The sequence below is a fragment of the Chiloscyllium punctatum genome, chromosome 45, assembly GCF_047496795.1.
Source record: "Chiloscyllium punctatum isolate Juve2018m chromosome 45, sChiPun1.3, whole genome shotgun sequence".
NCBI classification, from domain to species: Eukaryota; Metazoa; Chordata; class Chondrichthyes; order Orectolobiformes; family Hemiscylliidae; genus Chiloscyllium; species Chiloscyllium punctatum.
Window position 1 is genome coordinate 56,005,143 of NC_092783.1, and position 12,224 is coordinate 56,017,366.

Consider the following 12,224-nt stretch of genomic DNA (forward strand, 5'->3'; position numbering starts at 1 on the left):
TAGACCTCTGCAGTATGTCTCTCAAATTAATTGCTACTATCATGTTCAATTATAAACCACTGTTTCCACTCTCCTCATCAGTAACTTTACAATACATGATTCTGTGGCAGAAATAAACAAGCACTGCTGAGTTATCTGTCCTACACTCCCAATGTTTCCATGTAATATTATTTGTTAAGCAAAAGCAAATCCATCTTCAAAGCCCAGCAACTGGAGCAGTTGTGGCTAAGGGGTGATTTAACAGAAGTTTCCAAAATTATAAGAGGTTTCAATATTTCTGTTGTAGACGAGCAGGGCGCTGGAAGAACACAGCGAGCCAGGCAGCATCAGGAGCTGAAGAAGTCAATGTTTCGGGGGAGAGGAAGGGTTATACCTGAAGCGTTGATTTCCCTGCCTCCTGATGCTGCCTGGCTTGCTGTGTTCTTCCAGTCTCCTGTTTGTCTACCTTGGATTCCAGTATCTGCAGTTTTTGTTTGTCTCTAACTAAGTTTGACATTTCTATTGGCTGGCATGTCAACAGTCAACAGATACAGGTTTAAAATCACCGTCAAATAAGGCGCGGGGGGTGGGGGGGGCGGGGAGGCGGTGAGGGAGATGGACAAATTTGTCAATTAGAATGTGCTCTCAATGAATGGTCCAAGCAGATTTGATGGTAACTTTGAAAAGGGAGTTGATAAATACTTTAAAAGGGGGAAAAGATACAAAGAGTTCTGAGCAAAGAATGGCAGAATAGATAAGCATTTCAGAGAGCTGGTATGGGCAAAATGGTAATATAATGGTAACGCTCCCCCCTATTAATGATCCAAAGGCCTCAGCTCACATCATGGGGACGTGGATTCAAATCCCAGCACAGCAACTTTTGGAATTTCAATTCAATTAACTTAGATCTGGAAATTAAAAGCTAGTCTCAATAACAGTGATCATGAAACTATCATTGATTGTCATAAAAAATATACAGGGTTTAGATCAGAGTGGTGCTGGAAAAGCACAGCAGGTCAGGCAACATCAGAGGAGCAGGAAAATCAACGTTTCATGCAAAAGTCCTTCATCAGGAAAGAGAGAGAGACAGAGAGAGAGAGAGAGAGAGAGAGAGAGAGAGAGAGAACCTGCACAGTTACCGCCTTTGCTGTTTGAAGTCATGTATCGCTGGACATCGGAGTGCATCTGGGAAAATTAACAAACAGTGAAATTCACAACTAATCTTGGAGGAACTGTTGGGCAAAGTTCACAGCACAGAATCAGATAAGTTAATTGTTGTTTTAAGTTTGTCCAAGAGAAAGGCTGCAGTAGTGAGTATAGTGGATTCTTTCTTGATTATATGTTTTTGGAGATAAATCTCTTGATTAAACTTAAAATATAAGCCATAGCTATTAATTTAACCTGGGGCAGTGTTTGTAGAGGAATAAGACGGTGTTATTTTCTGGGTCTGTAGATTGTGAAGGAGCAAAAATGGCCTTTGCTGTGATATGTACTTGTTGTCAGATGTGGGAGTTTAAAGAGAGTTTAAGGGTTACTGCGGATTATATCTGCCATAAATGCTGTTGGATGCAAATCTTATCAGATCAAGTGGATCGGTTGGAGAGACAGATAGAAGTGATGAGGAATTTGCAACAGCTACAGTATGTGATGGATGGCAGTTATAGGAAGGGGAAAGTCTCAGATACAGTCACATAGATGGGTTAACTCCAGGAAGGGTAAGAGAGGTAGGGACCTAAGGGAGGAGACTTTTGTGGATATACCCATTTCAAACAAGTATGCTGTTTTGGAATATGTAGGGGGTGATGGATTCTCAGGGGCACGTAGAGCAAACAACCAAGTTTCTGGTATTGAGACTGGCTCTAATGCAACGAGGGATATGTTGGCTTCCAACAGATCAATTGTGTTAGGGGATTCTGTAGTCCGAGGTACAGACAGATGTTTCTGTGGCCAGCAGAGAAAAAGCAGAATGGTGTGTTGTTTCCTTGGTGCCAGGATCAAGGATGTCTCAGAGAGGGTGCAGAATGTTCTCACGGGGGAGAGGGGCCAGCAGGAGGCCCTTGTCCGCATTGGAACCAACGACATTAGAAGGAAAAAGGTTGAGACTCTGAAGACAGATTACAGAGAGTTAGGCAGAAATTTAAAAAGGAAGTCGTCAAGGTGGTAATATCTGGATTACTCCCAGTGCTACGAGCTAGCGAGGGCAGGAATAGGAGGATAGAGCAGATGAATGCATGGCTGAGGAGCTGGCGTATGGGAGAAGGATTCACATTTTTGGATCATTGGAATCTCTTTTGGGGTAGAAGTGACCTGTACAAGAAGGACGGATTGCACCTAAATTGGAAGGGGACTAATATACTGACAGGGAAATTTGCAAGAACTGCTTGGGAGGATTTAAACTAGTAAGGTGGTGGGGTGGGACCCAGGGAGATAGTGAGGAAAGAGATCGATCTGAGACGGGTACAGCTGAGAACAGAAGTGAGTCAAACAGTCAGGGCAGGCAGGGACAAGGTAGGACTAATGAATTAAACTGCATTTATTTCAATGCAAGGGGCCTAACAGGGAAGGCAGATGAACTCAGGGCATGGTTAGGAACATGGGACTGGGATATCTTAGCAATTACGGAAACATGGCTCAGGGATGGGCAGGACTGGCGGCTTAATGTTCCAGGATACAAATGCTCCAGGAAGGATAGAAAGGGAGGCAAGAGAGGAGGGGGAGTGGCACTTTTGATAAGGGATAGCATTACAGCTGTGCTTAGGGAGGGTATTCCCGGAAATACATCCAGGGAAGTTATTTGGGTGGAACTGAGAAATAAGAAAGGGATGATCACCTTATTGGGATTGTATTATAGACCCCACAATAGTCAGAGGGAAATTGAGAAACAAACTTGTAAGGAGATCTCAGCTATCTGTAAGAATAATAGGGTAGTTACGGTAGGAGATTTTAACTTTCCAAACATCGACTGGGACTGCCATAGTGTTAAAGGTTTAGATGGAGAGGAAGTTCTTAAGTATGTACAAGACAATTTTCTGATTCAGTATGTGGACCTTGACCTACTCTTGGGAAATAAGGCAGGGCAGGTGACTGAGGTGTCAGTGGGGGAGCACTTTGGGGCCAGTGACCATAATTCTATTCGTTTTAAAATAGTGCTGGAAAAAGATAGACCAGATCTAAAAGTTGAAGTTCTAAATTGGAGAAAGGTCAATTTTGACAGTAGAAGGCAAGAACATTCGAAAGTTGATTGGAGGCAGATGTTCGCAGGTAAAGGGATGGCTGGAAAATGGGAAGCCTTCAGAAATGAGATAACAAGAATCCAGAAAAAGTATATTCCTGTCAGGGTGAAAGGAAAGGCTGGTAGGTATAGGGAATGCTGGATGACTAAAGAAATTGAGGGTTTGGTTAAGAAAAAGAAGGAAGCATATGTCAGGTATAGACAGGATAGATCGAGTGAATCCTTAGAAGAGTATAAAGAAAGTGGGAGTATACTTAAGAGGGAAATCAGGAGAGCAAAACGGGGACATGAGATAGCTTTGGCAAATAGAATTAAGGAGAATCCAAAGGGGTTTTACAAATATATTAAGGACAAAAGGGTAACTAGGGAGAGAATAGGGCCCCTCAAAAATCAGCAAGGCAGCCTTTGTGTGGAGCCACAGAAAATGGGGGAGATACTAAATGAATATTTTGCATCAGTGTTCACTGTGGAATAGGATAAGGAAGATATAGACTGTAGGGAAATAGATGGTGATGTCTTGCAAAATGTCCAGATTACAGAGGAGGAAGTGCTGGATGTCTTGAAACGGTTAGAAGTGGATAAATCCCCAGGACCTGATCAGGTGTACCCGAGAACTGTGTGGGAAGCTAGAGAAATGATTGCTGGGCCTCTTGCTGAGATATTTATATCATCGATAGTCACAGGTGAGGTGCCGGAAGACTGGAGGTTGGCTATAATGGTGCCACTGTTTAAGAAGGGGGGTAAAGACAAGCAAGGGAACTATAGACTAGTGAGCCTGACCTCAGTGGTGGGCAAGTTGTAGGAGGGAATCCTGAGGGACAGGATGGAATGTATTTGGAAAGGCAAGGACTGATTTGGGATAGTCAACATGGCTTTGTGCATGGGAAAGTATGACTCACAAACTTGATTGAGTTTTTTGAAGAAGTAACAAAGAAGATTGATGATGGCAGAGCACTAGATGTGATCTATATGGACTTCAGTAAGGCGTTCAACAAGGTTCCCCATGGAGACTGATTAGCAAGGTTAGATCTCATGGAATACAGGGAGAACTAGCCATTTGGATACACAACTGGCTCAAGGGTAGAAGACAGAGGGTGGTGATGGACGGTTGGTTTTCAGACTGGAGGCCTGTGACCAGTGGAGTGCCACAAGGATTGGTGCTGGGCCTTCTACCTTTTGTCATTTACATTAATGATTTGGATGCGAGCACAAGAGGTACAGTTAGTAAGTTTGCAGATGACACCAAAATTGGAGGTGTAGTGTCAGATTACAACAGGATCTGGACCAGATGGGCCAATGGGCTGAGAAGTGACAGATGGAGTTTAATTCAGAAAAATGCGAGGTGCTGCATTTTGGGAAAGTAAATCATAGCAGGGCTTATACACTTAATGGTGAGGTCCTAGGGGGTGTTGCTGAACAAAGTGACCTTGGAGTGCAGGTTCATAGCTCCTTGAAAGTGGAGGTAGATAGGATAGTGAAGGCGGCGTTTGGTATGCTTTCCTTTATTGGTCAGAGAATTGAGTACAGGAGTTGGGAGGTCATGTTGCGGCTGTACAGGACATTGGTTAGGCCACTGTTGGAATATTGCGTGCAATTCTGGTCTCCTTCCTATTGGAAAGATGTTGTGAAACTTGAAAGGTTCAGAAAAGATTTACAAGGATGTTGCCAGGTTGGAAGATCTGAGCTACAGGGAGAGGCTGAACAGGTTGGGGCTGTTTTCTCTGGAGCGTCGGAGGATGAGGGGTGACCTTACAGAGGTTTACAAAATTATGAGGAGCATGGATAGGCTAAATAGACAAAGTTTTTTCCCTGGTGTCAGGGAGTCCAGAACTAGAAGGCATAGGTTTAGGGTGAGAGTGGAAAGATATAAAAGAGACCTAAGGGGCAACTGTTTCACGCAGAGTGTGGTACGTGTATGGAATGAGCTGCCAGAGGATGTGGTGGAGGCTGGTACAATTGCAACATTTAAGAGGCATTTGGATGAGTCTATGAATAGGTAGGGTTTGGAGGGATACTGGCCGGGTGCTGGCAAGTGGGACTAGATTGGGTTGGGATATCTGGTCGGCATGGACGGGTTGGACCGAAGGGTCTGTTTCCATGCTGTACACCTCTATGACTCTACATGTGACTCCACACCCACAGCACCATGGTTGGCTCTTGAGTGGTCCATTAAGTCACTCAGTTCAAGGGCAATTAGGGATGGCCAACACATTTTGGCAATGCCCACATCCCAAGAAAATGAAGGCTCTCTTCCTGCCTATATGATATTACAAAATATTCTACAGGTCGTTCCGCTATAACGCACGTTTCGTTAATGCAAATTCACTGCAACACGATTGACGAATTGGGGATGCTGTTGCTAAAGTGTAGAGATTTAAAGCATGTACAGTATTGGTTATAACACGATTCCAGCCCCATTGGTTTAAATGGTGCTGATAGTATGTGATTTTCTTATGCCATGGGATTGCATGAGAACAGAACTATGTATTATAGCAGATCTGATTGTATTTTCTATTTTCTTCTATTTGCTTCTATTTTCTCTTCTGTGATTTTTGTAGAACACTAGTTGAGGCTGCCCCATTGCTCTCTGTCACCTTACTCATGTATGCATTTAGGCAGTAACATGCCAAAATTCTGATGCACCAGCATAGAATTCCACTCTGTTTCTTACTGTAATGCATCTTTTAGTCACTGTGACTGATCCAAAATTATCTGTTACACCATCTTGCTGTCATCAGCTATGAGCCAAAGTTGGCTTTGAAAGCCTGGAAGAGTGCACATGAGAGTATGTTGGCAAATGGAAGGAGTGTCTGTTAGTTCAGTTATGTATTTGTATTGATTGTTACATCCATTCAAATGTCACATCAAACAAAAGAATATCCATAATGCTTCAAAGTACATAATAATTGCAACACTATCACCTTTTTTTTATTTTCAGGCTTTTTCTTCCTTGTCAATGCCCATAATCTTCTCGAGAGGAGATTGCTTGTAGCTTTATGGCATGTCACCTCTGTAAAAACTAGCCATGACAATACTCAGGCTGGCCTGAGGCCCTCATTTAGCTTCTGCAGTTTTGAGAAACTCCTTGCTTGCCCTGAGTCTACTCGTGTTTGGAATTGAGTTACTCAGAGACAAAATTGGGATGGAAAGTGTTACATTGTCCATTTTGGCATAAATAAAAAACATGCATATGAACCAAATAGTGAGAGATTGCAGATCCCTGCGATGCAGAGATCTGGTGCACAACTCACAAAAAGTTAGAATGCTGATACAGCAAGTAATTGGGAAAGCTAATAGAAGGTTCTTGGTTATTGTGAGGGGGACTGAATATAAAAGTTGAATGGTTATGCTTCAATGGGAGAACACACTGAGAGTACTGTGCACAATATTGGTCATCCCTTCTTATCCCTCTACCTCCTTTAGCCCTACAATTTGCTGAGAGCATTTAGGGTAAATAGCAACGATGTACACAATGGGAAACATAGGAACATAGAAGCATTGATAACAGAAATAGGATTAGGCCATTCAGCCCTTTGAGCCTGCTTTGTTATTCAACCTGATCATGGCTGATCATCCAGCTCAGTCCCTCTGTTCCCATACCCTTTGATCCCTTTAGCCCTAGGAACCCTAAGGGCTAGTACAGTGGCTCAGTGGTTAGCACTATTGCTTCATAGCACTGGGCACCTAGGGACCTGAGTTCAATTCTGACCTTACGTGACTGTCTGTGTGGAGTTTACACATTTTCCCTGCATCTGTGTGGGTTTCCTCCCACGGTCTAGAGATATGCAGGATAGGGTGATTGGCTGGTGCTAAATTACCCATAGTGTCTGGGTGGGTTAGTTACGGGAAATGCTGGGTGGAATGCTCTTTGGAGGGATGTTGTGGATTTGATGGGCTGAATGGCCTATTTCCACACTGTAGGGATTCTATGATTGAGAACATCCTTCCTGTGTTTACTCTGTCTAGTCCTATTAGAATTTTCTAGGAGATTCCCTCTCATTCTTCTAAACTCCAGTGAAAATGACTCTAATCAATTCAGTCTCTCTACATACGTCAGTCCTGCCTTCTGAGGTAAGTCAGTAAGTGCACAAAGGAGAAAAGAACAGGAAGATATGTTAATATGGATGGATGAAGAAGGTTGAGATGAGGGTCCCGTGAGGTAAATGCACCGTCATGGCTGCATTTGGCCGAATTGCCTCCTTCTGTGCTGCATCAAAGAAAAGGGCAAAATAAGAGAAACACAAGAAAGACTGCAATGCTAGAGAACTTTGGAGGCTCGAACCAATGGAGGAATCGCCCAATCTGTTTCTTCCATCTGTTCATGAGCGTAGGATCGTGTTGGGTTCCGGTGATGTGTGGGAAGGTGGCAGGAGGGGTGGTGGATGGAACTTTGGGAAAAGCCTTTGGGTGCTAATGTGAAACTAGCTTTCATGTCAGTGGTGTTGAAGGAAAAACGACTGATTCACTTGAAAAATGAAACCAAACTTTTTTCTGTTAACAACGAAGCAACGTTGAAGTTTCAGCTGATGCCTATGCAGATGTTGAGACCATTAATATAATGATGGCAAAACAGTGGGAGTCAGCTTGGATGGAGCACAGACATTCATGTAGACAAAGGCTTAACCTGCATCACTACTCTACATAGAGTCACAGAGTCTAGAGATGTACAGCACGGAAATAGACCCTTCGGTCCAACTCGTCCATGATGACCAGATATCCTAAACTAATCTAGTCCCGTTTGCCAGCACTTGGCCCCTATCCCTCTAAACCCTTCTGATTCGTTTCCCCTTAGGTTCCTTTTATATCCTTCCCCTCTCACCCTAAACCTATGCTGCCTAGTTCTAGACTTCCCCATTGCAGGGAAGAGACCGTGTCTATTTACCCTATCCACCCCTCTCATGGTTTTATGAACTTCTATAAGGTCACCCTTCAGCCTCTGATGCTCCAGGAAAAACTGCCCCAGCCTATTCAGCCTCTCCCAATAGCTCAAATCCTTTAACCCTGGCAACATTCCTGTAAATCTTTTCTGAACCCTTTCAAGTTTCACAGCATCCTTCTGACAGGAGAGAGACCAGAATTGCACACAATATTTCAAAAGTAGCCAAACCAATGTCATAATATGTATTATCATTTTTAACAGAGATAGGATTTAATACTGTGAGAAATAAGATGAGACAGACAAATTGGATAGATCTTTTAAAGACCTACACACTGGCATGATAGATAGAATTACTCTTTTCTCTAAACTACACAATCAGTTTTTCTCATGATGTTATTTTGAGCAGAGTTTTATGCTTTGCTGAATAATTTATAGCACACACATATATAAAATTAGGCAGCACTTCAACTTCTTTTTCGGCTGGAGGCAAGTGAAATGAATAACAGCTGTCCCAAAAAATTGACAGTGTGGTTGCTGAGGGAACAAAAGGCGATGGAGAACTTGACAGGGAGCAAACAGAAATACCGCCTGGAGCCTGCTCATGAGCTAATACACGCTCCTGAAATCCGGATTCAGGGAGTGCGTACTGATTCTGCATTTGAACCAGAGAAACTGTTTCAGGCAACAACTCATGAAGTCATTCAAGCAACAGAGAAAATTGTCAGGGAGAAAGATCCTAAAGAAAGGAGTGGTAGCACGGGCCATTTATTGATACTCCAGATAGACTGTTCAAAAAAAAAACACAGCATATGTAACAGAACACTGAAATGTGCCTGTAATAACTCCTATTGTCCTCGGGGCCACAACAGAAAACAATGTCTCAGTGGCTCACCCTTGCTCTGCTTCAGAAAGATCCATAGAGACATTGTCATTGAGTCATAGAGTCAGACAGCATGGAAACAAACCCTTCAGTCCAATCAGTCCATGCTGAACATAATTCCAAACTAATCCTGCTCCTGATCCATATCCCTCCAAGCTTTTTCTGTTCATTTCCTTTTCCAAATGTCTTTTAAACGTTGCAACCATCCACCGCTTCCTCAGGAAGTTCATTTCACATGCAAACCACCCTCTGTGTAAAAAAAAAATGCCCCTCATATCTTTTTTAAATCCCTCTCCTCTCACCCTACAAATGCTGCCTCACTGCGCCACAGACCCGGGTTCAATTCCCGCCTCAGGCGAGTCTCTGTGAGGAGTTTGCACATTCTCCCTGTTTCTGCGTGGGTTTCCTCCGGGTGCTCCGGTTTCCTCCCACAATCTAAAAATGTGCAGGTTAGGTGAATTGGCCATGCTAAATTGCCTTTAGGGTTCGCTGAAGGGGTAAATATAGGGGAATGGGTCTGGGTGGGTTGCGCTTCGGTGGGTCGATGTGAACTTGTTGGGCCGAAGGGCCTGTTTCCACACTGTAAGTAATCTAATCTAATCTAATCTAATCTAAATGTGCTCCCTAGTCTTGAGATCCCCCATCCAAAGGAAAAGACAACTCCCACTAAATTTTCCATTCCCTCGCATGATTTTATAAACTTCTATAAGGTCACCTCTCAACCTCCTACACTCCAGTGGACAAATGTCCCAGCCTATCCAGTCTTTCTTTACGACTCAAACTTTCCATACCTGGCAACATCCTGGTAAATCTCTTCTGAACTCTCTCCAGCTTGATAATGCAGGAGCAGACAGTTCCAATGCAGTACAGAGAGAATACTGCACTTTCAGAGGCGATGTCTTTCTGATCACATGTCAAACCAAGGCCCTGTATCCTCTTAGCCAAGTGTGAAAAGTAAACCTAGGGCATGACAACAGACCTTTTATTAACTGCACCTGTAGGACCAGGAGTGTAATGGTTGATCAAGAGATCCACATACCATGAAAATGCAATGCATGGAGTATACACATCACTGTTATACATTATTTACAGTATAAGTCACTTAAATAATAATCTAACTTTGCCTTAAATAGACGTACCAACAGAGAGCCTTGTCACTTGCACCCTCAACTGACCACTAGGGCACCACGCTGGATTGTGGTATTGGAGGAGAAATTGACTCAAAATTGAACCAACTGTTGAGCTATCACATGGCCATTCAATTGAACACCAAGCATATTTACATCGGGTAAATACATTTAAAAAGCTATAATACTTGGACAGAATAATTCAGTCAACTTCGCGATATTTGAGGGATATAATTCTTCGGGCCATTTATCGAGAGTGCCAGTTCATAAGATTCTGGTTAAACCAAAGTTTGCCGCATTTTAAAGAAGAGAAGAACATTTCTCCTCATTGTTCAGACGAACAGTTGCTCCACAAATGCTACCTGATAAAGATAATCTGTATTTTTTAATGTAATTGCTGTTTTTGAAAGATGAGATGTGCAAATTGGTTGAGACAGTTCCTATCTTTATAAGATTTATTGTATTTCACAAGTTCTTCACTGGCTGAAAAGTATTTTAACATGCTCCAAGTTTGTGACAGGATCTCTATAAATGTACATCTCTCTATCTTTAGTCCTTTTGTGAGTTCAGTCACATAACTGAAACCTCTTAGGATTGGACACAATTTATGTACAATCATGTAAGGCACCTTTAAATCGATCATGGTTGAACAATCACTTCAATCCTCTGAGCATACTTAGCTCTAGTCGTAGAGTCATAGAGATGTACAGCCAGGAAATAGACTCTTCAGTCAAACTTGTCCATGCTGACAAGATATCCCAACCGAATCTAGTCCCACTTGTCAGCACCTGACCCATATCCATCCAAACCTTTCCTATTCATATACCCATCCAAATGCTTTTTAAATGTTACAATTGTATCAGCCTCCACCACTTCCTCTGGCAGCTCATTACATACACATACCATCCTCTGCGTGAAAATATCTTTCCCCTCTCACCCCTCTAGTTCTGGACTTGCCCACCCCAGGGAAGAGACTTTGTCTATTTACCCTATCCATATTCCTCATGATTTTATAAACCTCTATAAGGTCAGCCCTCAGCCTCTGACACTGCAGGGAAACCAACCCTAGCCTATTCAACCTCTCCCTATAGCTCAAATCCTCCAACCCTGGCAACATCCTTGCAAATCTTTTCTGAACCCTTTCAAGTTTTATAACATCCTTCCAATAGGAAGGAGACCGGATTTGCAAGCAATATTCCAAAAGTGGCCTAATCAGTGTCCTGGACAACTGCAACATGACCTCCCAACCCCTGTACTCAATATTCTGACCAATAAAAGAAAGCATACCAAACGCCTTCTTCACTACCCTATCTACCTGCGACTATACTTTCAAGGAGCTATGAATCTGCACTCCAAGGTCTCTTTGTTCAGCAACACTCCCTAGGACCTTATCATTAAGTGTATAAGTCCTGCTAAGATTTGCTTTCGCAAAATGCAGCAGCTCGCATTTATCTGAATTCCACTCCATCTGCCACTTCTCAGCCCATTGGCCCACCTGATCAAGATCCTGTTGTAATCTGAGGTAACCTTATTCGCTGTCCACTACCTCCAATTTTGGTGCCATCTGCAAACTTACTAACTGTACCTCTCATGCTCACATCCAAATCATTTATATATCTGGAAACAGAATAGGCAGGAATAGGGAGACTAATATTATGCATCAGACTGGTCCCATGAAGGAAGCTTCAAGCTCCTCATAACTGGCATCATATTGCTCTACCTTTTGTTTGTACTATTGAGTTTTAATCTAGGGATTTCTTCCAGAACATTTGCCAAATGATAAGTCAGCAATCAGAAAATAAATCTTGGAATGTGGGCACCACTTGCAAGACTTTTGCCTATTTATTGCCTTCTCCTTTATTCATTTGCTGGTTGCAATTTGACACAACTGAGGGGTTTGTGAAATTATTTCAAATGATAATTTAGGGTCAATCAGGTTGGTATGGAACTACAGTCCATGTCAAAACCAGAGTGGACAAAGATTTCCTTCCCTATTAAATGAAAACCAGTGTCTTTGTCAGGAAGTAGGACCCAAGCCACAAATAGTCCCCTGCCATACCCTACAGATTTGTGACCAATGGAAATTTATGATCTGATGTCCAGATCAATATTACAGTGAGTCGACTG

The 12,224-nt window shown here is 42.8% G+C and overlaps 1 protein-coding gene across 5 annotated transcripts in view; it reads right to left on the reverse strand.

Annotated features, from left to right (window-relative positions):
- Positions 1-12,224, reverse strand: part of LOC140467453 (leucine-rich repeat neuronal protein 1-like) — a 234,095-nt gene that overhangs the window by 127,825 nt on the left and 94,046 nt on the right. The gene's annotated exons all lie outside the window — the stretch shown is intronic.